Below are 26062 nucleotides of genomic sequence, written 5' to 3'. Positions count from 1 at the left end.
ATTCTCCTGAGGTGGGGCTTCCTCCCAGCCTCTGACTCTGTCCTATCAGCAGGATGCTGTTTCACAGCATTAGGAGACAGTCTAGAGGGAAGGGGGATCCATTCAAACAGCCATATCTCGGGCTGTGGACGACCTAGAACCGCGGTTCTGGTGGCATATGAAAGGGGAGATTCCAATCTTTCATATGACAGTAGAATCACAGTTCTAGCTGTGACAGAGCCTGAGATATAGCCAGTTGAATACAGAATTGGGAATGAAAGCTGTATACTATAAGATCACACTGTGTTGCTGGACAGGGAAGGGGCAGAAGCTGATTGGACAGCGTCATACAGAAAACATTACACCGCCCAAAGTGAAAAGAAAGAGTCTTGTTTTATAATTCTGGTTATTGATGTGTCTAAAAGTGACAATTCTCCCCGTCGGGGAATCGAACCCCGGTCTCCCGCGTGACAGGCGGGGATACTCTCCACTATACTAACGAGGACCTGCTGATACCAGGGCTGTGTGAGTTGCGTGGAGCAGGCCTAGCGGCGGCGCATGTGTGGCCTGAGTGCATTGTGTAAATGGCATATATGTGGAATGGGTCTGTATGGCGTGTCCGATGCGGAGAGTGGTCTTTGTTTTGGTAACTATGCTATGCCCCCACATCCCTGTGCTCGTTATTCACTATTAATCTGACACCAAATGAGACCATTCAACAACTCTAATACAGATTAGTGTGCCCCCCTATGATAGGAAAATGAATAAATATGGCAATGACATATTGTCTTCTCTTTATGTGGTAATAACTTCGGAATTCTTTTATTTATCCAAGCATTCTGAGATTGTTTTCTTGTGACACATTGTACTTTATGTAAGAGGTAAAATGTGGTCGATACAATCCGAATCGTAGAGAAAATTGTAGAGAAAATTAGCATTTTTCTAAATGTATCTGCTTGTAAGACAGATAATAATCCTGGTACTGCAATTTCGTCCTATTTAAAGAGGCTCTGTCACTTGTACTTCCCTATCTCCTAGCTAATTTGATAGGCGCTGTCACACTGATAATACTAGTGAAAATTGTGTCCCAAAACGTTTATTATTTCAAAAGTTATGAGCTTTTTTCTAAATATGTAAATGAGGATTTATAAGACAACAGGGAGGTAACAGCAGCGATTCTCCTGAGGTGGGGCTTCCTCCCAGCCTCTGACTCTGTCCTATCAGCAGGATGCTGTTTCACAGCATTAGGAGACAGTCTAGAGGGAAGGGGGATCCATTCAAACAGCCATATCTCGGGCTGTGGACGACCTAGAACCGCGGTTCTGGTGGCATATGAAAGGGGAGATTCCAATCTTTCATATGACAGTAGAATCACAGTTCTAGCTGTGACAGAGCCTGAGATATAGCCAGTTGAATACAGAATTGGGAATGAAAGCTGTATACTATAAGATCACACTGTGTTGCTGGACAGGGAAGGGGCAGAAGCTGATTGGACAGCGTCATACAGAAAACATTACACCGCCCAAAGTGAAAAGAAAGAGTCTTGTTTTATAATTCTGGTTATTGATGTGTCTAAAAGTGACAATTCTCCCCGTCGGGGAATCGAACCCCGGTCTCCCGCGTGACAGGCGGGGATACTCTCCACTATACTAACGAGGACCTGCTGATACCAGGGCTGTGTGAGTTGCGTGGAGCAGGCCTAGCGGCGGCGCATGTGTGGCCTGAGTGCATTGTGTAAATGGCATATATGTGGAATGGGTCTGTATGGCGTGTCCGATGCGGAGAGTGGTCTTTGTTTTGGTAACTATGCTATGCCCCCACATCCCTGTGCTCGTTATTCACTATTAATCTGACACCACTGAGACCATTCAACAACTCTAATACAGATTAGTGTGCCCCCCTATGATAGGAAAATGAATAAATATGGCAATGACATATTGTCTTCTCTTTATGTGGTAATAACTTTGGAATTCTTTTATTTATCCAAGCATTCTGAGATTGTTTTCTTGTGACACATTGTACTTTATGTAAGAGGTAAAATGTGGTCGATACAATCCGAATCGTAGAGAAAATTGTAGAGAAAATTAGCATTTTTCTAAATGTATCTGCTTGTAAGACAGATAATAATCCTGGTACTGCAATTTCGTCCTATTTAAAGAGGCTCTGTCACTTGTACTTCCCTATCTCCTAGCTAATTTGATAGGCACTGTCACACTGATAATACTAGTGAAAATTGTGTCCCAAAACGTTTATTATTTCAAAAGTTATGAGCTTTTTTCTAAATATGTAAATGAGGATTTATAAGACAACTGGGAGGTAACAGCAGCGATTCTCCTGAGGTGGGGCTTCCTCCCAGCCTCTGACTCTGTCCTATCAGCAGGATGCTGTTTCACAGCATTAGGAGACAGTCTAGAGGGAAGGGGGATCCATTCAAACAGCCATATCTCGGGCTGTGGACGACCTAGAACCGCGGTTCTGGTGCATATGAAAGGGGAGATTCCAATCTTTCATATGACAGTAGAATCACAGTTCTAGCTGTGACAGAGCCTGAGATATAGCCAGTTGAATACAGAATTGGGAATGAAAGCTGTATACTATAAGATCACACTGTGTTGCTGGACAGGGAAGGGGCAGAAGCTGATTGGACAGCGTCATACAGAAAACATTACACCGCCCAAAGAGAAAAGAAAGAGTCTTGTTTTATAATTCTGGTTATTGATGTGTCTAAGAGTGACAATTCTCCCCGTCGGGGAATCGAACCCCGGTCTCCCGCGTGACAGGCGGGGATACTCTCCACTATACTAACGAGGACCTGCTGATACCACAGCTGTGTGAGTTGCGTGGAGCAGGCCTAGCGGCGGCGCATGTGTGGCCTGAGTGCATTGTGTAAATGGCATATATGTGGAATGGGTCTGTATGGCGTGTCCGATGCGGAGAGTGGTCTTTGTTTTGGTAACTATGCTATGCCCCCACATCCCTGTGCTCGTTATTCACTATTAATCTGACACCACTGAGACCATTCAACAACTCTAATACAGATTGGTGTGCCCCCCTATGATAGGAAAATGAATAAATATGGCAATGACATATTGTCTTCTCTTTATGTGGTAATAACTTTGGAATTCTTTTATTTATCCAAGCATTCTGAGATTGTTTTCTTGTGACACATTGTACTTTATGTAAGTGGTAAAATGTGGTCGATACAATCCGAATCGTAGAGAAAATTGTAGAGAAAATTAGCATTTTTCTAAATGTATCTGCTTGTAAGACAGATAATAATCCTGGTACTGCAATTTCGTCCTATTTAAAGAGGCTCTGTCACTTGTACTTCCCTATCTCCTAGCTAATTTGATAGGCGCTGTCACACTGATAATACTAGTGAAAATTGTGTCCCAAAACGTTTATTATTTCAAAAGTTATGAGCTTTTTTCTAAATATGTAAATGAGGATTTAGAAGACAACTGGGAGGTAACAGCAGCGATTCTCCTGAGGTGGGGCTTCCTCCCAGCCTCTGACTCTGTCCTATCAGCAGGATGCTGTTTCACAGCATTAGGAGACAGTCTAGAGGGAAGGGGGATCCATTCAAACAGCCATATCTCGGGCTGTGGACGACCTAGAACCGCGGTTCTGGTGCATATGAAAGGGGAGATTCCAATCTTTCATATGACAGTAGAATCACAGTTCTAGCTGTGACAGAGCCTGAGATATAGCCAGTTGAATACAGAATTGGGAATGAAAGCTGTATACTATAAGATCATACTGTGTTGCTGGACAGGGAAGGGGCAGAAGCTGATTGGACAGCGTCATACAGAAAACATTACACCGCCCAAAGTGAAAAGAAAGAGTCTTGTTTTATAATTCTGGTTATTGATGTGTCTAAAAGTGACAATTCTCCCCTTCGGGGAATCGAACCCCGGTCTCCCGCGTGACAGGCGGGGATACTCTCCACTATACTAACGAGGACCTGCTGATACCAGGGATGTGTGAGTTGCGTGGAGCAGGCCTAGCGGCGGCGCATGTGTGGCCTGAGTGCATTGTGTAAATGGCATATATGTGGAATGGGTCTGTATGGCGTGTCCGATGCGGAGAGTGGTCTTTGTTTTGGTAACTATGCTATGCCCCCACATCCCTGTGCTCGTTATTCACTATTAATCTGACACCACTGAGACCATTCAACAACTCTAATACAGATTAGTGTGCCCCCCTATGATAGGAAAATGAATAAATATGGCAATGACATATTGTGTTCTCTTTATGTGGTAATAACTTTGGAATTCTTTTATTTATCCAAGCATTCTGAGATTGTTTTCTTGTGACACATTGTACTTTATGTAAGTGGTAAAATGTGGTCGATACAATCCGAATCGTAGAGAAAATTGTAGAGAAAATTAGCATTTTTCTAAATGTATCTGCTTGTAAGACAGATAATAATCCTGGTACTGCAATTTCGTCCTATTTAAAGAGGCTCTGTCACTTGTACTTCCCTATCTCCTAGCTAATTTGATAGGCGCTGTCACACTGATAATACTAGTGAAAATTGTGTCCCAAAACGTTTATTATTTCAAAAGTTATGAGCTTTTTTCTAAATATGTAAATGAGGATTTAGAAGACAACTGGGAGGTAACAGCAGCGATTCTCCTGAGGTGGGGCTTCCTCCCAGCCTCTGACTCTGTCCTATCAGCAGGATGCTGTTTCACAGCATTAGGAGACAGTCTAGAGGGAAGGGGGATCCATTCAAACAGCCATATCTCGGGCTGTGGACGACCTAGAACCGCGGTTCTGGTGCATATGAAAGGGGAGATTCCAATCTTTCATATGACAGTAGAATCACAGTTCTAGCTGTGACAGAGCCTGAGATATAGCCAGTTGAATACAGAATTGGGAATGAAAGCTGTATACTATAAGATCATACTGTGTTGCTGGACAGGGAAGGGGCAGAAGCTGATTGGACAGCGTCATACAGAAAACATTACACCGCCCAAAGTGAAAAGAAAGAGTCTTGTTTTATAATTCTGGTTATTGATGTGTCTAAAAGTGACAATTCTCCCCTTCGGGGAATCGAACCCCGGTCTCCCGCGTGACAGGCGGGGATACTCTCCACTATACTAACGAGGACCTGCTGATACCAGGGATGTGTGAGTTGCGTGGAGCAGGCCTAGCGGCGGCGCATGTGTGGCCTGAGTGCATTGTGTAAATGGCATATATGTGGAATGGGTCTGTATGGCGTGTCCGATGCGGAGAGTGGTCTTTGTTTTGGTAACTATGCTATGCCCCCACATCCCTGTGCTCGTTATTCACTATTAATCTGACACCACTGAGACCATTCAACAACTCTAATACAGATTAGTGTGCCCCCCCATGATAGGAAAATGAATAAATATGGCAATGACATATTGTGTTCTCTTTATGTGGTAATAACTTTGGAATTCTTTTATTTATCCAAGCATTCTGAGATTGTTTTCTTGTGACACATTGTACTTTATGTAAGTGGTAAAATGTGGTCGATACAATCCGAATCGTAGAGAAAATTGTAGAGAAAATTAGCATTTTTCTAAATGTATCTGCTTGTAAGACAGATAATAATCCTGGTACTGCAATTTCGTCCTATTTAAAGAGGCTCTGTCACTTGTACTTCCCTATCTCCTAGCTAATTTGATAGGCGCTGTCACACTGATAATACTAGTGAAAATTGTGTCCCAAAACGTTTATTATTTCAAAAGTTATGAGCTTTTTTCTAAATATGTAAATGAGGATTTATAAGACAACTGGGAGGTAACAGCAGCGATTCTCCTGAGGTGGGGCTTCCTCCCAGCCTCTGACTCTGTCCTATCAGCAGGATGCTGTTTCACAGCATTAGGAGACAGTCTAGAGGGAAGGGGGATCCATTCAAACAGCCATATCTCGGGCTGTGGACGACCTAGAACCGCGGTTCTGGTGCATATGAAAGGGGAGATTCCAATCTTTCATATGACAGTAGAATCACAGTTCTAGCTGTGACAGAGCCTGAGATATAGCCAGTTGAATACAGAATTGGGAATGAAAGCTGTATACTATAAGATCATACTGTGTTGCTGGACAGGGAAGGGGCAGAAGCTGATTGGACAGCGTCATACAGAAAACATTACACCGCCCAAAGTGAAAAGAAAGAGTCTTGTTTTATAATTCTGGTTATTGATGTGTCTAAAAGTGACAATTCTCCCCTTCGGGGAATCGAACCCCGGTCTCCCGCGTGACAGGCAGGGATACTCTCCACTATACTAACGAGGACCTGCTGATACCAGGGATGTGTGAGTTGCGTGGAGCAGGCCTAGCGGCGGCGCATGTGTGGCCTGAGTGCATTGTGTAAATGGCATATATGTGGAATGGGTCTGTATGGCGTGTCCGATGCGGAGAGTGGTCTTTGTTTTGGTAACTATGCTATGCCCCCACATCCCTGTGCTCGTTATTCACTATTAATCTGACACCACTGAGACCATTCAACAACTCTAATACAGATTAGTGTGCCCCCCTACGATAGGAAAATGAATAAATATGGCAATGACATATTGTCTTCTCTTTATGTGGTAATAACTTTGGAATTCTTTTATTTATCCAAGCATTCTGAGATTGTTTTCTTGTGACACATTGTACTTTATGTAAGTGGTAAAATGTGGTCGATACAATCCGAATCGTAGAGAAAATTGTAGAGAAAATTAGCATTATTCTAAATGTATCTGCTTGTAAGACAGATAATAATCCTGGTACTGCAATTTCGTCCTATTTAAAGAGGCTCTGTCACTTGTACTTCCCTATCTCCTAGCTAATTTGATAGGCGCTGTCACACTGATAATACTAGTGAAAATTGTGTCCCAAAACGTTTATTATTTCAAAAGTTATGAGCTTTTTTCTAAATATGTAAATGAGGATTTATAAGACAACTGGGAGGTAACAGCAGCGATTCTCCTGAGGTGGGGCTTCCTCCCAGCCTCTGACTCTGTCCTATCAGCAGGATGCTGTTTCACAGCATTAGGAGACAGTCTAGAGGGAAGGGGGATCCATTCAAACAGCCATATCTCGGGCTGTGGACGACCTAGAACCGCGGTTCTGGTGGCATATGAAAGGGGAGATTCCAATCTTTCATATGACAGTAGAATCACAGTTCTAGCTGTGACAGAGCCTGAGATATAGCCAGTTGAATACAGAATTGGGAATGAAAGCTGTATACTATAAGATCACACTGTGTTGCTGGACAGGGATGGGGCAGAAGCTGATTGGACAGCGTCATACAGAAAACATTACACCGCCCAAAGTGAAAAGAAAGAGTCTTGTTTTATAATTCTGGTTATTGATGTGTCTAAAAGTGACAATTCTCCCCGTCGGGGAATCGAACCCCGGTCTCCCGCGTGACAGGCGGGGATACTCTCCACTATACTAACGAGGACCTGCTGATACCAGGGATGTGTGAGTTGCGTGGAGCAGGCCTAGCGGCGGCGCATGTGTGGCCTGAGTGCATTGTGTAAATGGCATATATGTGGAATGGGTCTGTATGGCGTGTCTGATGCGGAGAGTGGTCTTTGTTTTGGTAACTATGCTATGCCCCCACATCCCTGTGCTCGTTATTCACTATTAATCTGACACCACTGAGACCATTCAACAACTCTAATACAGATTAGTGTGCCCCCCTATGATAGGAAAATGAATAAATATGGCAATGACATATTGTCTTCTCTTTATGTGGTAATAACTTTGGAATTCTTTTATTTATCCAAGCATTCTGAGATTGTTTTCTTGTGACACATTGTACTTTATGTAAGTGGTAAAATGTGGTCGATACAATCCGAATCGTAGAGAAAATTGTAGAGAAAATTAGCATTATTCTAAATGTATCTGCTTGTAAGACAGATAATAATCCTGGTACTGCAATTTCGTCCTATTTAAAGAGGCTCTGTCACTTGTACTTCCCTATCTCCTAGCTAATTTGATAGGCGCTGTCACACTGATAATACTAGTGAAAATTGTGTCCCAAAACGTTTATTATTTCAAAAGTTATGAGCTTTTTTCTAAATATGTAAATGAGGATTTATAAGACAACTGGGAGGTAACAGCAGCGATTCTCCTGAGGTGGGGCTTCCTCCCAGCCTCTGACTCTGTCCTATCAGCAGGATGCTGTTTCACAGCATTAGGAGACAGTCTAGAGGGAAGGGGGATCCATTCAAACAGCCATATCTCGGGCTGTGGACGACCTAGAACCGCGGTTCTGGTGGCATATGAAAGGGGAGATTCCAATCTTTCATATGACAGTAGAATCACAGTTCTAGCTGTGACAGAGCCTGAGATATAGCCAGTTGAATACAGAATTGGGAATGAAAGCTGTATACTATAAGATCACACTGTGTTGCTGGACAGGGATGGGGCAGAAGCTGATTGGACAGCGTCATACAGAAAACATTACACCGCCCAAAGTGAAAAGAAAGAGTCTTGTTTTATAATTCTGGTTATTGATGTGTCTAAAAGTGACAATTCTCCCCGTCGGGGAATCGAACCCCGGTCTCCCGCGTGACAGGCGGGGATACTCTCCACTATACTAACGAGGACCTGCTGATACCAGGGATGTGTGAGTTGCGTGGAGCAGGCCTAGCGGCGGCGCATGTGTGGCCTGAGTGCATTGTGTAAATGGCATATATGTGGAATGGGTCTGTATGGCGTGTCTGATGCGGAGAGTGGTCTTTGTTTTGGTAACTATGCTATGCCCCCACATCCCTGTGCTCGTTATTCACTATTAATCTGACACCACTGAGACCATTCAACAACTCTAATACAGATTAGTGTGCCCCCCTATGATAGGAAAATGAATAAATATGGCAATGACATATTGTCTTCTCTTTATGTGGTAATAACTTTGGAATTCTTTTATTTATCCAAGCATTCTGAGATTGTTTTCTTGTGACACATTGTACTTTATGTAAGTGGTAAAATGTGGTTGATACAATCCGAATCGTAGAGAAAATTGTAGAGAAAATTAGCATTTTTCTAAATGTATCTGCTTGTAAGACAGATAATAATCCTGGTACTGCAATTTCGTCCTATTTAAAGAGGCTCTGTCACTTGTACTTCCCTATCTCCTAGCTAATTTGATAGGCGCTGTCACACTGATAATACTAGTGAAAATTGTGTCCCAAAACGTTTATTATTTCAAAAGTTATGAGCTTTTTTCTAAATATGTAAATGAGGATTTATAAGACAACTGGGAGGTAACAGCAGCGATTCTCCTGAGGTGGGGCTTCCTCCCAGCCTCTGACTCTGTCCTATCAGCAGGATGCTGTTTCACAGCATTAGGAGACAGTCTAGAGGGAAGGGGGATCCATTCAAACAGCCATATCTCGGGCTGTGGACGACCTAGAACCGCGGTTCTGGTGGCATATGAAAGGGGAGATTCCAATCTTTCATATGACAGTAGAATCACAGTTCTAGCTGTGACAGAGCCTGAGATATAGCCAGTTGAATACAGAATTGGGAATGAAAGCTGTATACTATAAGATCACACTGTGTTGCTGGACAGGGATGGGGCAGAAGCTGATTGGACAGCGTCATACAGAAAACATTACACCGCCCAAAGTGAAAAGAAAGAGTCTTGTTTTATAATTCTGGTTATTGATGTGTCTAAAAGTGACAATTCTCCCCGTCGGGGAATCGAACCCCGGTCTCCCGCGTGACAGGCGGGGATACTCTCCACTATACTAACGAGGACCTGCTGATACCAGGGATGTGTGAGTTGCGTGGAGCAGGCCTAGCGGCGGCGCATGTGTGGCCTGAGTGCATTGTGTAAATGGCATATATGTGGAATGGGTCTGTATGGCGTGTCCGATGCGGAGAGTGGTCTTTGTTTTGGTAACTATGCTATGCCCCCACATCCCTGTGCTCGTTATTCACTATTAATCTGACACCACTGAGACCATTCAACAACTCTAATACAGATTAGTGTGCCCCCCTATGATAGGAAAATGAATAAATATGGCAATGACATATTGTCTTCTCTTTATGTGGTAATAACTTTGGAATTCTTTTATTTATCCAAGCATTCTGAGATTGTTTTCTTGTGACACATTGTACTTTATGTAAGTGGTAAAATGTGGTCGATACAATCCGAATCGTAGAGAAAATTGTAGAGAAAATTAGCATTTTTCTAAATGTATCTGCTTGTAAGACAGATAATAATCCTGGTACTGCAATTTCGTCCTATTTAAAGAGGCTCTGTCACTTGTACTTCCCTATCTCCTAGCTAATTTGATAGGCGCTGTCACACTGATAATACTAGTGAAAATTGTGTCCCAAAACGTTTATTATTTCAAAAGTTATGAGCTTTTTTCTAAATATGTAAATGAGGATTTATAAGACAACTGGGAGGTAACAGCAGCGATTCTCCTGAGGTGGGGCTTCCTCCCAGCCTCTGACTCTGTCCTATCAGCAGGATGCTGTTTCACAGCATTAGGAGACAGTCTAGAGGGAAGGGGGATCCATTCAAACAGCCATATCTCGGGCTGTGGACGACCTAGAACCGCGGTTCTGGTGGCATATGAAAGGGGAGATTCCAATCTTTCATATGACAGTAGAATCACAGTTCTAGCTGTGACAGAGCCTGAGATATAGCCAGTTGAATACAGAATTGGGAATGAAAGCTGTATACTATAAGATCACACTGTGTTGCTGGACAGGGATGGGGCAGAAGCTGATTGGACAGCGTCATACAGAAAACATTACACCGCCCAAAGTGAAAAGAAAGAGTCTTGTTTTATAATTCTGGTTATTGATGTGTCTAAAAGTGACAATTCTCCCCGTCGGGGAATCGAACCCCGGTCTCCCGCGTGACAGGCGGGGATACTCTCCACTATACTAACGAGGACCTGCTGATACCAGGGCTGTGTGAGTTGCGTGGAGCAGGCCTAGCGGCGGCGCATGTGTGGCCTGAGTGCATTGTGTAAATGGCATATATGTGGAATGGGTCTGTATGGCGTGTCCGATGCGGAGAGTGGTCTTTGTTTTGGTAACTATGCTATGCCCCCACATCCCTGTGCTCGTTATTCACTATTAATCTGACACCACTGAGACCATTCAACAACTCTAATACAGATTAGTGTGCCCCCCTATGATAGGAAAATGAATAAATATGGCAATGACATATTGTCTTCTCTTTATGTGGTAATAACTTTGGAATTCTTTTATTTATCCAAGCATTCTGAGATTGTTTTCTTGTGACACATTGTACTTTATGTAAGTGGTAAAATGTGGTCGATACAATCCGAATCGTAGAGAAAATTGTAGAGAAAATTAGCATTTTTCTAAATGTATCTGCTTGTAAGACAGATAATAATCCTGGTACTGCAATTTCGTCCTATTTAAAGAGGCTCTGTCACTTGTACTTCCCTATCTCCTAGCTAATTTGATAGGCGCTGTCACACTGATAATACTAGTGAAAATTGTGTCCCAAAACGTTTATTATTTCAAAAGTTATGAGCTTTTTTCTAAATATGTAAATGAGGATTTATAAGACAACTGGGAGGTAACAGCAGCGATTCTCCTGAGGTGGGGCTTCCTCCCAGCCTCTGACTCTGTCCTATCAGCAGGATGCTGTTTCACAGCATTAGGAGACAGTCTAGAGGGAAGGGGGATCCATTCAAACAGCCATATCTCGGGCTGTGGACGACCTAGAACCGCGGTTCTGGTGGCATATGAAAGGGGAGATTCCAATCTTTCATATGACAGTAGAATCACAGTTCTAGCTGTGACAGAGCCTGATATATAGCCAGTTGAATACAGAATTGGGAATGAAAGCTGTATACTATAAGATCATACTGTGTTGCTGGACAGGGAAGGGGCAGAAGCTGATTGGACAGCGTCATGCAGAAAACATTACACCGCCCAAAGTGAAAAGAAAGAGTCTTGTTTTATAATTCTGGTTATTGATGTGTCTAAAAGTGTGAATTCTCCCCGTCGGGGAATCGAACCCCGGTCTCCCGCGTGACAGGCGGGGATACTCTCCACTATACTAACGATGACCTGCTGATACCAGGGCTGTGTGAGTTGCGTGGAGCAGGCCTAGCGGCGGCGCATGTGTGGCCTGAGTGCATTGTGTAAATGGCATATATGTGGAATGGGTCTGTATGGCGTGTCCGATGCGGAGAGTGGTCTTTGTTTTGGTAACTATGCTATGCCCCCACATCCCTGTGCTCGTTATTCACTATTAATCTGACACCACTGAGACCATTCAACAACTCTAATACAGATTAGTGTGCCCCCCTATGATAGGAAAATGAATAAATATGGCAATGACATATTGTCTTCTCTTTATGTGGTAATAACTTTGGAATTCTTTTATTTATCCAAGCATTCTGAGATTGTTTTCTTGTGACACATTGTACTTTATGTAAGTGGTAAAATGTGGTCGATACAATCCGAATCGTAGAGAAAATTGTAGAGAAAATTAGCATTTTTCTAAATGTATCTGCTTGTAAGACAGATAATAATCCTGGTACTGCAATTTCGTCCTATTTAAAGAGGCTCTGTCACTTGTACTTCCCTATCTCCTAGCTAATTTGATAGGCGCTGTCACACTGATAATACTAGTGAAAATTGTGTCCCAAAACGTTTATTATTTCAAAAGTTATGAGCTTTTTTCTAAATATGTAAATGAGGATTTATAAGACAACTGGGAGGTAACAGCAGCGATTCTCCTGAGGTGGGGCTTCCTCCCAGCCTCTGACTCTGTCCTATCAGCAGGATGCTGTTTCACAGCATTAGGAGACAGTCTAGAGGGAAGGGGGATCCATTCAAACAGCCATATCTCGGGCTGTGGACGACCTAGAACCGCGGTTCTGGTGGCATATGAAAGGGGAGATTCCAATCTTTCATATGACAGTAGAATCACAGTTCTAGCTGTGACAGATCCTGAGATATAGCCAGTTGAATACAGAATTGGGAATGAAAGCTGTATACTATAAGATCACACTGTGTTGCTGGACAGGGATGGGGCAGAAGCTGATTGGACAGCGTCATACAGAAAACATTACACCGCCCAAAGTGAAAAGAAAGAGTCTTGTTTTATAATTCTGGTTATTGATGTGTCTAAAAGTGTGAATTCTCCCCGTCGGGGAATCGAACCCCGGTCTCCCGCGTGACAGGCGGGGATACTCTCCACTATACTAACGATGACCTGCTGATACCAGGGCTGTGTGAGTTGCGTGGAGCAGGCCTAGCGGCGGCGCATGTGTGGCCTGAGTGCATTGTGTAAATGGCATATATGTGGAATGGGTCTGTATGGCGTGTCCGATGCGGAGAGTGGTCTTTGTTTTGGTAACTATGCTATGCCCCCACATCCCTGTGCTCGTTATTCACTATTAATCTGACACCACTGAGACCATTCAACAACTCTAATACAGATTAGTGTGCCCCCCTATGATAGGAAAATGAATAAATATGGCAATGACATATTGTCTTCTCTTTATGTGGTAATAACTTTGGAATTCTTTTATTTATCCAAGCATTCTGAGATTGTTTTCTTGTGACACATTGTACTTTATGTAAGTGGTAAAATGTGGTCGATACAATCCGAATCGTAGAGAAAATTGTAGAGAAAATTAGCATTTTTCTAAATGTATCTGCTTGTAAGACAGATAATAATCCTGGTACTGCAATTTCGTCCTATTTAAAGAGGCTCTGTCACTTGTACTTCCCTATCTCCTAGCTAATTTGATAGGCGCTGTCACACTGATAATACTAGTGAAAATTGTGTCCCAAAACGTTTATTATTTCAAAAGTTATGAGCTTTTTTCTAAATATGTAAATGAGGATTTATAAGACAACTGGGAGGTAACAGCAGCGATTCTCCTGAGGTGGGGCTTCCTCCCAGCCTCTGACTCTGTCCTATCAGCAGGATGCTGTTTCACAGCATTAGGAGACAGTCTAGAGGGAAGGGGGATCCATTCAAACAGCCATATCTCGGGCTGTGGACGACCTAGAACCGCGGTTCTGGTGGCATATGAAAGGGGAGATTCCAATCTTTCATATGACAGTAGAATCACAGTTCTAGCTGTGACAGAGCCTGATATATAGCCAGTTGAATACAGAATTGGGAATGAAAGCTGTATACTATAAGATCACACTGTGTTGCTGGACAGGGAAGGGGCAGAAGCTGATTGGACAGCGTCATATAGAAAACATTACACCGCCCAAAGTGAAAAGAAAGAGTCTTGTTTTATAATTCTGGTTATTGATGTGTCTAAAAGTGACAATTCTCCCCGTCGGGGAATCGAACCCCGGTCTCCCGCGTGACAGGCGGGGATACTCTCCACTATACTAACGAGGACCTGCTGATACCAGGGCTGTGTGAGTTGCGTGGAGCAGGCCTAGCGGCGGCGCATGTGTGCCCTGAGTGCATTGTGTAAATGGCATATATGTGGAATGGGTCTGTATGGCGTGTCCGATGCGGAGAGTGGTCTTTGTTTTGGTAACTATGCTATGCCCCCACATCCCTGTGCTCGTTATTCACTATTAATCTGACACCACTGAGACCATTCAACAACTCTAATACAGATTAGTGTGCCCCCCTATGATAGGAAAATGAATAAATATGGCAATGACATATTGTCTTCTCTTTATGTGGTAATAACTTTGGAATTCTTTTATTTATCCAAGCATTCTGAGATTGTTTTCTTGTGACACATTGTACTTTATGTAAGTGGTAAAATGTGGTCGATACAATCCGAATCGTAGAGAAAATTGTAGAGAAAATTAGCATTTTTCTAAATGTATCTGCTTGTAAGACAGATAATAATCCTGGTACTGCAATTTCGTCCTATTTAAAGAGGCTCTGTCACTTGTACTTCCCTATCTCCTAGCTAATTTGATAGGCGCTGTCACACTGATAATACTAGTGAAAATTGTGTCCCAAAACGTTTATTATTTCAAAAGTTATGAGCTTTTTTCTAAATATGTAAATGAGGATTTATAAGACAACTGGGAGGTAACAGCAGCGATTCTCCTGAGGTGGGGCTTCCTCCCAGCCTCTGACTCTGTCCTATCAGCAGGATGCTGTTTCACAGCATTAGGAGACAGTCTAGAGGGAAGGGGGATCCATTCAAACAGCCATATCTCGGGCTGTGGACGACCTAGAACCGCGGTTCTGGTGGCATATGAAAGGGGAGATTCCAATCTTTCATATGACAGTAGAATCACAGTTCTAGCTGTGACAGAGCCTGAGATATAGCCAGTTGAATACAGAATTGGGAATGAAAGCTGTATACTATAAGATCATACTGTGTTGCTGGACAGGGAAGGGGCAGAAGCTGATTGGACAGCGTCATACAGAAAACATTACACCGCCCAAAGTGAAAAGAAAGAGTCTTGTTTTATAATTCTGGTTATTGATGTGTCTAAAAGTGACAATTCTCCCCTTCGGGGAATCGAACCCCGGTCTCCCGCGTGACAGGCGGGGATACTCTCCACTATACTAACGAGGACCTGCTGATACCACAGCTGTGTGAGTTGCGTGGAGCAGGCCTAGCGGCGGCGCATGTGTGGCCTGAGTGCATTGTGTAAATGGCATATATGTGGAATGGGTCTGTATGGCGTGTCCGATGCGGAGAGTGGTCTTTGTTTTGGTAACTATGCTATGCCCCCACATCCCTGTGCTCGTTATTCACTATTAATCTGACACCACTGAGACCATTCAACAACTCTAATACAGATTGGTGTGCCCCCCTATGATAGGAAAATGAATAAATATGGCAATGACATATTGTCTTCTCTTTATGTGGTAATAACTTTGGAATTCTTTTATTTATCCAAGCATTCTGAGATTGTTTTCTTGTGACACATTGTACTTTATGTAAGTGGTAAAATGTGGTCGATACAATCCGAATCGTAGAGAAAATTGTAGAGAAAATTAGCATTTTTCTAAATGTATCTGCTTGTAAGACAGATAATAATCCTGGTACTGCAATTTCGTCCTATTTAAAGAGGCTCTGTCACTTGTACTTCCCTATCTCCTAGCTAATTTGATAGGCGCTGTCACACTGATAATACTAGTGAAAATTGTGTCCCAAAACGTTTATTATTTCAAAAGTTATGAGCTTTTTTCTAAATATGTAAATGAGGATTTAGAAGACAACTGGGAGGTAACAGCAGCGATTCTCCTGAGGTGGGGCTTCCTCCCAGCCTCTGACTCTGTCCTATCAGCAGGATGCTGTTTCACAGCATTAGGAGACAGTCTAGAGGGAAGGGGGATCCATTCAAACAGCCATATCTCGGGCTGTGGACGACCTAGAACCGCGGTTCTGGTGCATATGAAAGGGGAGATTCCAATCTTTCATATGACAGTAGAATCACAGTTCTAGCTGTGACAGAGCCTGAGATATAGCCAGTTGAATACAGAATTGGGAATGAAAGCTGTATACTATAAGATCATACTGTGTTGCTGGACAGGGAAGGGGCAGAAGCTGATTGGACAGCGTCATATAGAAAACATTACACCGCCCAAAGTGAAAAGAAAGAGTCTTGTTTTATAATTCTGGTTATTGATGTGTCTAAAAGTGACAATTCTCCCCGTCGGGGAATCGAACCCCGGTCTCCCGCGTGACAGGCGGGGATACTCTCCACTATACTAACGAGGACCTGCTGATACCAGGTCTGTATGAGTTGCGTGGAGCAGGCCTAGCGGCGGCGCATGTGTGGCCTGAGTGCATTGTGTAAATGGCATATATGTGGAATGGGTCTGTATGGCGTGTCCGATGCGGAGAGTGGTCTTTGTTTTGGTAACTATGCTATGCCCCCACATCCCTGTGCTCGTTATTCACTATTAATCTGACACCACTGAGACCATTCAACAACTCTAATACAGATTAGTGTGCCCCCCTATGATAGGAAAATGAATAAATATGGCTATGACATATTGTCTTCTCTTTATGTGGTAATAACTTTGGAATTCTTTTATTTATCCAAGCATTCTGAGATTGTTTTCTTGTGACACATTGTACTTTATGTAAGAGGTAAAATGTGGTCGATACAATCCGAATCGTAGAGAAAATTGTAGAGAAAATTAGCATTTTTCTAAATGTATCTGCTTGTAAGACAGATAATAATCCTGGTACTGCAATTTCGTCCTATTTAAAGAGGCTCTGTCACTTGTACTTCCCTATCTCCTAGCTAATTTGATAGGCGCTGTCACACTGATAATACTAGTGAAAATTGTGTCCCAAAACGTTTATTATTTCAAAAGTTATTAGCTTTTTTCTAAATATGTAAATGAGGATTTATAAGACAACTGGGAGGTAACAGCAGCGATTCTCCTGAGGTGGGGCTTCCTCCCAGCCTCTGACTCTGTCCTATCAGCAGGATGCTGTTTCACAGCATTAGGAGACAGTCTAGAGGGAAGGGGGATCCATTCAAACAGCCATATCTCGGGCTGTGGACGACCTAGAACCGCGGTTCTGGTGCATATGAAAGGGGAGATTCCAATCTTTCATATGACAGTAGAATCACAGTTCTAGCTGTGACAGAGCCTGAGATATAGCCAGTTGAATACAGAATTGGGAATGAAAGCTGTATACTATAAGATCATACTGTGTTGCTGGACAGGGAAGGGGCAGAAGCTGATTGGACAGCGTCATACAGAAAACATTACACCGCCCAAAGTGAAAAGAAAGAGTCTTGTTTTATAATTCTGGTTATTGATGTGTCTAAAAGTGACAATTCTCCCCTTCGGGGAATCGAACCCCGGTCTCCCGCGTGACAGGCGGGGATACTCTCCACTATACTAACGAGGACCTGCTGATACCACAGCTGTGTGAGTTGCGTGGAGCAGGCCTAGCGGCGGCGCATGTGTGGCCTGAGTGCATTGTGTAAATGGCATATATGTGGAATGGGTCTGTATGGCGTGTCCGATGCGGAGAGTGGTCTTTGTTTTGGTAACTATGCTATGCCCCCACATCCCTGTGCTCGTTATTCACTATTAATCTGACACCACTGAGACCATTCAACAACTCTAATACAGATTGGTGTGCCCCCCTATGATAGGAAAATGAATAAATATGGCAATGACATATTGTCTTCTCTTTATGTGGTAATAACTTTGGAATTCTTTTATTTATCCAAGCATTCTGAGATTGTTTTCTTGTGACACATTGTACTTTATGTAAGTGGTAAAATGTGGTCGATACAATCCGAATCGTAGAGAAAATTGTAGAGAAAATTAGCATTTTTCTAAATGTATCTGCTTGTAAGACAGATAATAATCCTGGTACTGCAATTTCGTCCTATTTAAAGAGGCTCTGTCACTTGTACTTCCCTATCTCCTAGCTAATTTGATAGGCGCTGTCACACTGATAATACTAGTGAAAATTGTGTCCCAAAACGTTTATTATTTCAAAAGTTATGAGCTTTTTTCTAAATATGTAAATGAGGATTTAGAAGACAACTGGGAGGTAACAGCAGCGATTCTCCTGAGGTGGGGCTTCCTCCCAGCCTCTGACTCTGTCCTATCAGCAGGATGCTGTTTCACAGCATTAGGAGACAGTCTAGAGGGAAGGGGGATCCATTCAAACAGCCATATCTCGGGCTGTGGACGACCTAGAACCGCGGTTCTGGTGCATATGAAAGGGGAGATTCCAATCTTTCATATGACAGTAGAATCACAGTTCTAGCTGTGACAGAGCCTGAGATATAGCCAGTTGAATACAGAATTGGGAATGAAAGCTGTATACTATAAGATCATACTGTGTTGCTGGACAGGGAAGGGGCAGAAGCTGATTGGACAGCGTCATATAGAAAACATTACACCGCCCAAAGTGAAAAGAAAGAGTCTTGTTTTATAATTCTGGTTATTGATGTGTCTAAAAGTGACAATTCTCCCCGTCGGGGAATCGAACCCCGGTCTCCCGCGTGACAGGCGGGGATACTCTCCACTATACTAACGAGGACCTGCTGATACCAGGTCTGTATGAGTTGCGTGGAGCAGGCCTAGCGGCGGCGCATGTGTGGCCTGAGTGCATTGTGTAAATGGCATATATGTGGAATGGGTCTGTATGGCGTGTCCGATGCGGAGAGTGGTCTTTGTTTTGGTAACTATGCTATGCCCCCACATCCCTGTGCTCGTTATTCACTATTAATCTGACACCACTGAGACCATTCAACAACTCTAATACAGATTAGTGTGCCCCCCTATGATAGGAAAATGAATAAATATGGCTATGACATATTGTCTTCTCTTTATGTGGTAATAACTTTGGAATTCTTTTATTTATCCAAGCATTCTGAGATTGTTTTCTTGTGACACATTGTACTTTATGTAAGAGGTAAAATGTGGTCGATACAATCCGAATCGTAGAGAAAATTGTAGAGAAAATTAGCATTTTTCTAAATGTATCTGCTTGTAAGACAGATAATAATCCTGGTACTGCAATTTCGTCCTATTTAAAGAGGCTCTGTCACTTGTACTTCCCTATCTCCTAGCTAATTTGATAGGCGCTGTCACACTGATAATACTAGTGAAAATTGTGTCCCAAAACGTTTATTATTTCAAAAGTTATTAGCTTTTTTCTAAATATGTAAATGAGGATTTATAAGACAACTGGGAGGTAACAGCAGCGATTCTCCTGAGGTGGGGCTTCCTCCCAGCCTCTGACTCTGTCCTATCAGCAGGATGCTGTTTCACAGCATTAGGAGACAGTCTAGAGGGAAGGGGGATCCATTCAAACAGCCATATCTCGGGCTGTGGACGACCTAGAACCGCGGTTCTGGTGCATATGAAAGGGGAGATTCCAATCTTTCATATGACAGTAGAATCACAGTTCTAGCTGTGACAGAGCCTGAGATATAGCCAGTTGAATACAGAATTGGGAATGAAAGCTGTATACTATAAGATCATACTGTGTTGCTGGACAGGGAAGGGGCAGAAGCTGATTGGACAGCGTCATATAGAAAACATTACACCGCCCAAAGTGAAAAGAAAGAGTCTTGTTTTATAATTCTGGTTATTGATGTGTCTAAAAGTGACAATTCTCCCCGTCGGGGAATCGAACCCCGGTCTCCCGCGTGACAGGCGGGGATACTCTCCACTATACTAACGAGGACCTGCTGATACCAGGGCTGTGTGAGTTGCGTGGAGCAGGCCTAGCGGCGGCGCATGTGTGGCCTGAGTGCATTGTGTAAATGGCATATATGTGGAATGGGTCTGTATGGCGTGTCCGATGCGGAGAGTGGTCTTTGTTTTGGTAACTATGCTATGCCCCCACATCCCTGTGCTCGTTATTCACTATTAATCTGACACCACTGAGACCATTCAACAACTCTAATACAGATTAGTGTGCCCCCCTATGATAGGAAAATGAATAAATATGGCAATGACATATTGTCTTCTCTTTATGTGGTAATAACTTTGGAATTCTTTTATTTATCCAAGCATTCTGAGATTGTTTTCTTGTGACACATTGTACTTTATGTAAGTGGTAAAATGTGGTCGATACAATCCGAATCGTAGAGAAAATTGTAGAGAAAATTAGCATTTTTCTAAATGTATCTGCTTGTAAGACAGATAATAATCCTGGTACTGCAATTTCGTCCTATTTAAAGAGGCTCTGTCACTTGTACTTCCCTATCTCCTAGCTAATTTGATAGGCGCTGTCACACTGATAATACTAGTGAAAATTGTGTCCCAAAACGTTTATTATTTCAAAAGTTATGAGCTTTTTTCTAAATATGTAAATGAGGATTTATAAGACAACTGGGAGGTAACAGCAGCGATTCTCCTGAGGTGGGGCTTCCTCCCAGCCTCTGACTCTGTCCTATCAGCAGGATGCTGTTTCACAGCATTAGGAGACAGTCTAGAGGGAAGGGGGATCCATTCAAACAGCCATATCTCGGGCTGTGGACGACCTAGAACCGCGGTTCTGGTGGCATATGAAAGGGGAGATTCCAATCTTTCATATGACAGTAGAATCACAGTTCTAGCTGTGACAGAGCCTGAGATATAGCCAGTTGAATACAGAATTGGGAATGAAAGCTGTATACTATAAGATCATACTGTGTTGCTGGACAGGGAAGGGGCAGAAGCTGATTGGACAGCGTCATACAGAAAACATTACACCGCCCAAAGTGAAAAGAAAGAGTCTTGTTTTATAATTCTGGTTATTGATGTGTCTAAAAGTGACAATTCTCCCCTTCGGGGAATCGAACCCCGGTCTCCCGCGTGACAGGCGGGGATACTCTCCACTATACTAACGAGGACCTGCTGATACCACAGCTGTGTGAGTTGCGTGGAGCAGGCCTAGCGGCGGCGCATGTGTGGCCTGAGTGCATTGTGTAAATGGCATATATGTGGAATGGGTCTGTATGGCGTGTCCAATGCGGAGAGTGGTCTTTGTTTTGGTAACTATGCTATGCCCCCACATCCCTGTGCTCGTTATTCACTATTAATCTGACACCACTGAGACCATTCAACAACTCTAATACAGATTGGTGTGCCCCCCTATGATAGGAAAATGAATAAATATGGCAATGACATATTGTCTTCTCTTTATGTGGTAATAACTTTGGAATTCTTTTATTTATCCAAGCATTCTGAGATTGTTTTCTTGTGACACATTGTACTTTATGTAAGTGGTAAAATGTGGTCGATACAATCCGAATCGTAGAGAAAATTGTAGAGAAAATTAGCATTTTTCTAAATGTATCTGCTTGTAAGACAGATAATAATCCTGGTACTGCAATTTCGTCCTATTTAAAGAGGCTCTGTCACTTGTACTTCCCTATCTCCTAGCTAATTTGATAGGCGCTGTCACACTGATAATACTAGTGAAAATTGTGTCCCAAAACGTTTATTATTTCAAAAGTTATGAGCTTTTTTCTAAATATGTAAATGAGGATTTAGAAGACAACTGGGAGGTAACAGCAGCGATTCTCCTGAGGTGGGGCTTCCTCCCAGCCTCTGACTCTGTCCTATCAGCAGGATGCTGTTTCACAGCATTAGGAGACAGTCTAGAGGGAAGGGGGATCCATTCAAACAGCCATATCTCGGGCTGTGGACGACCTAGAACCGCGGTTCTGGTGCATATGAAAGGGGAGATTCCAATCTTTCATATGACAGTAGAATCACAGTTCTAGCTGTGACAGAGCCTGAGATATAGCCAGTTGAATACAGAATTGGGAATGAAAGCTGTATACTATAAGATCATACTGTGTTGCTGGACAGGGAAGGGGCAGAAGCTGATTGGACAGCGTCATATAGAAAACATTACACCGCCCAAAGTGAAAAGAAAGAGTCTTGTTTTATAATTCTGGTTATTGATGTGTCTAAAAGTGACAATTCTCCCCGTCGGGGAATCGAACCCCGGTCTCCCGCGTGACAGGCGGGGATACTCTCCACTATACTAACGAGGACCTGCTGATACCAGGGCTGTGTGAGTTGCGTGGAGCAGGCCTAGCGGCGGCGCATGTGTGGCCTGAGTGCATTGTGTAAATGGCATATATGTGGAATGGGTCTGTATGGCGTGTCCGATGCGGAGAGTGGTCTTTGTTTTGGTAACTATGCTATGCCCCCACATCCCTGTGCTCGTTATTCACTATTAATCTGACACCACTGAGACCATTCAACAACTCTAATACAGATTAGTGTGCCCCCCTATGATAGGAAAATGAATAAATATGGCAATGACATATTGTCTTCTCTTTATGTGGTAATAACTTTGGAATTCTTTTATTTATCCAAGCATTCTGAGATTGTTTTCTTGTGACACATTGTACTTTATGTAAGTGGTAAAATGTGGTCGATACAATCCGAATCGTAGAGAAAATTGTAGAGAAAATTAGCATTTTTCTAAATGTATCTGCTTGTAAGACAGATAATAATCCTGGTACTGCAATTTCGTCCTATTTAAAGAGGCTCTGTCACTTGTACTTCCCTATCTCCTAGCTAATTTGATAGGCGCTGTCACACTGATAATACTAGTGAAAATTGTGTCCCAAAACGTTTATTATTTCAAAAGTTATGAGCTTTTTTCTAAATATGTAAATGAGGATTTATAAGACAACTGGGAGGTAACAGCAGCGATTCTCCTGAGGTGGGGCTTCCTCCCAGCCTCTGACTCTGTCCTATCAGCAGGATGCTGTTTCACAGCATTAGGAGACAGTCTAGAGGGAAGGGGGATCCATTCAAACAGCCATATCTCGGGCTGTGGACGACCTAGAACCGCGGTTCTGGTGGCATATGAAAGGGGAGATTCCAATCTTTCATATGACAGTAGAATCACAGTTCTAGCTGTGACAGAGCCTGAGATATAGCCAGTTGAATACAGAATTGGGAATGAAAGCTGTATACTATAAGATCATACTGTGTTGCTGGACAGGGAAGGGGCAGAAGCTGATTGGACAGCGTCATATAGAAAACATTACACCGCCCAAAGTGAAAAGAAAGAGTCTTGTTTTATAATTCTGGTTATTGATGTGTCTAAAAGTGACAATTCTCCCCGTCGGGGAATCGAACCCCGGTCTCCCGCGTGACAGGCGGGGATACTCTCCACTATACTAACGAGGACCTGCTGATACCAGGGCTGTGTGAGTTGCGTGGAGCAGGCCTAGCGGCGGCGCATGTGTGGCCTGAGTGCATTGTGTAAATGGCATATATGTGGAATGGGTCTGTATGGCGTGTCCGATGCGGAGAGTGGTCTTTGTTTTGGTAACTATGCTATGCCCCCACATCCCTGTGCTCGTTATTCACTATTAATCTGACACCACTGAGACCATTCAACAACTCTAATACAGATTAGTGTGCCCCCCTATGATAGGAAAATGAATAAATATGGCAATGACATATTGTCTTCTCTTTATGTGGTAATAACTTTGGAATTCTTTTATTTATCCAAGCATTCTGAGATTGTTTTCTTGTGACACATTGTACTTTATGTAAGTGGTAAAATGTGGTCGATACAATCCGAATCGTAGAGAAAATTGTAGAGAAAATTAGCATTTTTCTAAATGTATCTGCTTGTAAGACAGATAATAATCCTGGTACTGCAATTTCGTCCTATTTAAAGAGGCTCTGTCACTTGTACTTCCCTATCTCCTAGCTAATTTGATAGGCGCTGTCACACTGATAATACTAGTGAAAATTGTGTCCCAAAACGTTTATTATTTCAAAAGTTATGAGCTTTTTTCTAAATATGTAAATGAGGATTTATAAGACAACTGGGAGGTAACAGCAGCGATTCTCCTGAGGTGGGGCTTCCTCCCAGCCTCTGACTCTGTCCTATCAGCAGGATGCTGTTTCACAGCATTAGGAGACAGTCTAGAGGGAAGGGGGATCCATTCAAACAGCCATATCTCGGGCTGTGGACGACCTAGAACCGCGGTTCTGGTGGCATATGAAAGGGGAGATTCCAATCTTTCATATGACAGTAGAATCACAGTTCTAGCTGTGACAGAGCCTGAGATATAGCCAGTTGAATACAGAATTGGGAATGAAAGCTGTATACTATAAGATCATACTGTGTTGCTGGACAGGGAAGGGGCAGAAGCTGATTGGACAGCGTCATACAGAAAACATTACACCGCCCAAAGTGAAAAGAAAGAGTCTTGTTTTATAATTCTGGTTATTGATGTGTCTAAAAGTGACAATTCTCCCCTTCGGGGAATCGAACCCCGGTCTCCCGCGTGACAGGCGGGGATACTCTCCACTATACTAACGAGGACCTGCTGATACCACAGCTGTGTGAGTTGCGTGGAGCAGGCCTAGCGGCGGCGCATGTGTGGCCTGAGTGCATTGTGTAAATGGCATATATGTGGAATGGGTCTGTATGGCGTGTCCGATGCGGAGAGTGGTCTTTGTTTTGGTAACTATGCTATGCCCCCACATCCCTGTGCTCGTTATTCACTATTAATCTGACACCACTGAGACCATTCAACAACTCTAATACAGATTGGTGTGCCCCCCTATGATAGGAAAATGAATAAATATGGCAATGACATATTGTCTTCTCTTTATGTGGTAATAACTTTGGAATTCTTTTATTTATCCAAGCATTCTGAGATTGTTTTCTTGTGACACATTGTACTTTATGTAAGTGGTAAAATGTGGTCGATACAATCCGAATCGTAGAGAAAATTGTAGAGAAAATTAGCATTTTTCTAAATGTATCTGCTTGTAAGACAGATAATAATCCTGGTACTGCAATTTCGTCCTATTTAAAGAGGCTCTGTCACTTGTACTTCCCTATCTCCTAGCTAATTTGATAGGCGCTGTCACACTGATAATACTAGTGAAAATTGTGTCCCAAAACGTTTATTATTTCAAAAGTTATGAGCTTTTTTCTAAATATGTAAATGAGGATTTAGAAGACAACTGGGAGGTAACAGCAGCGATTCTCCTGAGGTGGGGCTTCCTCCCAGCCTCTGACTCTGTCCTATCAGCAGGATGCTGTTTCACAGCATTAGGAGACAGTCTAGAGGGAAGGGGGATCCATTCAAACAGCCATATCTCGGGCTGTGGACGACCTAGAACCGCGGTTCTGGTGCATATGAAAGGGGAGATTCCAATCTTTCATATGACAGTAGAATCACAGTTCTAGCTGTGACAGAGCCTGAGATATAGCCAGTTGAATACAGAATTGGGAATGAAAGCTGTATACTATAAGATCATACTGTGTTGCTGGACAGGGAAGGGGCAGAAGCTGATTGGACAGCGTCATACAGAAAACATTACACCGCCCAAAGTGAAAAGAAAGAGTCTTGTTTTATAATTCTGGTTATTGATGTGTCTAAAAGTGACAATTCTCCCCTTCGGGGAATCGAACCCCGGTCTCCCGTGTGACAGGCGGGGATACTCTCCACTATACTAACGAGGACCTGCTGATACCACAGCTGTGTGAGTTGCGTGGAGCAGGCCTAGCGGCGGCGCATGTGTGGCCTGAGTGCATTGTGTAAATGGCATATATGTGGAATGGGTCTGTATGGCGTGTCCGATGCGGAGAGTGGTCTTTGTTTTGGTAACTATGCTATGCCCCCACATCCCTGTGCTCGTTATTCACTATTAATCTGACACCACTGAGACCATTCAACAACTCTA

General features: G+C 43.0%; 13 non-coding genes across 13 annotated transcripts; all 13 read right to left on the bottom strand.

Moving 5' to 3' along the window:
• Positions 1 to 412: 412 nt before the first annotated feature.
• On the bottom strand, positions 413 to 484 carry TRNAD-GUC (transfer RNA aspartic acid (anticodon GUC)). The gene has a single exon. It is a non-coding gene; the product is annotated as a tRNA-Asp (tRNA).
• Positions 485 to 1566: 1082 nt separating this feature from the next.
• Positions 1567 to 1638, bottom strand: TRNAD-GUC (transfer RNA aspartic acid (anticodon GUC)). The gene has a single exon. It is a non-coding gene; the product is annotated as a tRNA-Asp (tRNA).
• A 1080-nt stretch (positions 1639 to 2718) lies between these two features.
• Positions 2719 to 2790, bottom strand: TRNAD-GUC (transfer RNA aspartic acid (anticodon GUC)). Its single transcript has one exon. It is a non-coding gene; the product is annotated as a tRNA-Asp (tRNA).
• A 4537-nt stretch (positions 2791 to 7327) lies between these two features.
• Positions 7328 to 7399, bottom strand: TRNAD-GUC (transfer RNA aspartic acid (anticodon GUC)). Its single transcript has one exon. It is a non-coding gene; the product is annotated as a tRNA-Asp (tRNA).
• A 1081-nt stretch (positions 7400 to 8480) lies between these two features.
• TRNAD-GUC (transfer RNA aspartic acid (anticodon GUC)) lies at positions 8481 to 8552 on the bottom strand. The gene has a single exon. It is a non-coding gene; the product is annotated as a tRNA-Asp (tRNA).
• Positions 8553 to 9633: 1081 nt separating this feature from the next.
• Positions 9634 to 9705, bottom strand: TRNAD-GUC (transfer RNA aspartic acid (anticodon GUC)). The gene has a single exon. It is a non-coding gene; the product is annotated as a tRNA-Asp (tRNA).
• Positions 9706 to 10786: 1081 nt separating this feature from the next.
• TRNAD-GUC (transfer RNA aspartic acid (anticodon GUC)) lies at positions 10787 to 10858 on the bottom strand. Its single transcript has one exon. It is a non-coding gene; the product is annotated as a tRNA-Asp (tRNA).
• Positions 10859 to 14245: 3387 nt separating this feature from the next.
• TRNAD-GUC (transfer RNA aspartic acid (anticodon GUC)) lies at positions 14246 to 14317 on the bottom strand. Its single transcript has one exon. It is a non-coding gene; the product is annotated as a tRNA-Asp (tRNA).
• Positions 14318 to 16550: 2233 nt separating this feature from the next.
• On the bottom strand, positions 16551 to 16622 carry TRNAD-GUC (transfer RNA aspartic acid (anticodon GUC)). Its single transcript has one exon. It is a non-coding gene; the product is annotated as a tRNA-Asp (tRNA).
• Positions 16623 to 18854: 2232 nt separating this feature from the next.
• Positions 18855 to 18926, bottom strand: TRNAD-GUC (transfer RNA aspartic acid (anticodon GUC)). The gene has a single exon. It is a non-coding gene; the product is annotated as a tRNA-Asp (tRNA).
• A 1080-nt stretch (positions 18927 to 20006) lies between these two features.
• TRNAD-GUC (transfer RNA aspartic acid (anticodon GUC)) lies at positions 20007 to 20078 on the bottom strand. Its single transcript has one exon. It is a non-coding gene; the product is annotated as a tRNA-Asp (tRNA).
• Positions 20079 to 22311: 2233 nt separating this feature from the next.
• On the bottom strand, positions 22312 to 22383 carry TRNAD-GUC (transfer RNA aspartic acid (anticodon GUC)). Its single transcript has one exon. It is a non-coding gene; the product is annotated as a tRNA-Asp (tRNA).
• A 1081-nt stretch (positions 22384 to 23464) lies between these two features.
• Positions 23465 to 23536, bottom strand: TRNAD-GUC (transfer RNA aspartic acid (anticodon GUC)). The gene has a single exon. It is a non-coding gene; the product is annotated as a tRNA-Asp (tRNA).
• Between the last annotated feature and the right edge of the window lie 2526 nt (positions 23537 to 26062).

The sequence above is a fragment of the Rhinoderma darwinii genome (assembly GCF_050947455.1).
Source record: "Rhinoderma darwinii isolate aRhiDar2 chromosome 3 unlocalized genomic scaffold, aRhiDar2.hap1 SUPER_3_unloc_12, whole genome shotgun sequence".
In the NCBI taxonomy this organism is placed as follows: Eukaryota; Metazoa; Chordata; class Amphibia; order Anura; family Rhinodermatidae; genus Rhinoderma; species Rhinoderma darwinii.
Note: the sequence above shows the minus strand (reverse complement) of the source record. Positions and strands in the feature narration are given on the sequence as shown.